This window comes from Haliaeetus leucocephalus, unplaced genomic scaffold (genome assembly GCF_000737465.1).
Source record: "Haliaeetus leucocephalus isolate CR32 unplaced genomic scaffold, Haliaeetus_leucocephalus-4.0 Scaffold1014, whole genome shotgun sequence".
Taxonomy (NCBI): domain Eukaryota; kingdom Metazoa; phylum Chordata; class Aves; order Accipitriformes; family Accipitridae; genus Haliaeetus; species Haliaeetus leucocephalus.
In genome coordinates this window covers 988406-988833 of record NW_010973450.1, presented here as the reverse complement: position 1 = coordinate 988833, position 428 = coordinate 988406, and the positions used below count along the sequence as shown (strand labels likewise).

Below are 428 nucleotides of genomic sequence, written 5' to 3'. Positions count from 1 at the left end.
TGGGGGTGGAGGGGTGGGGGGGTGGGGTGAGGTGTGGAGGAGGACGGGAGGGAGGGAGAAGAAAAGGAAAGAGAGAAAGGAAAAAAGAAAAATCAGTAGAGGGCAAAAAAACCAGGCAGCACCATGTTTATCCATGAGCAAGCAAGCAGCATAGCAGACTTAACTACCAAATAAAAGGCGAGGTAAAAGCTTTACAAGGGAGCACTACTTTAGCCTACCATTACAGCGGCACAGGTAACGTGTCGGAGCCGTACGTTATAGGAACCGGCATAAATATTACGCTACCGTAAAGCTTCAGGGTTTCGATCAGGAGCGAGGCTATCGGGGTAGGGGGAAGCAGCACTGCTAGCTCCATGAGGATCAACACGTAGAAGCAATGTTAATAGTCACCGTCCGGAGCGGATGGCAGGGCCGCTGGCGCCAACCCA

The 428-nt window shown here is 52.1% G+C and overlaps 1 protein-coding gene across 9 annotated transcripts in view; it reads right to left on the bottom strand.

Annotated features, from left to right (window-relative positions):
- The window catches only part of MBNL1 (muscleblind-like splicing regulator 1), a 109970-nt gene that overhangs the window by 15026 nt on the left and 94516 nt on the right, over nt 1-428 (bottom strand). The gene's annotated exons all lie outside the window — the stretch shown is intronic.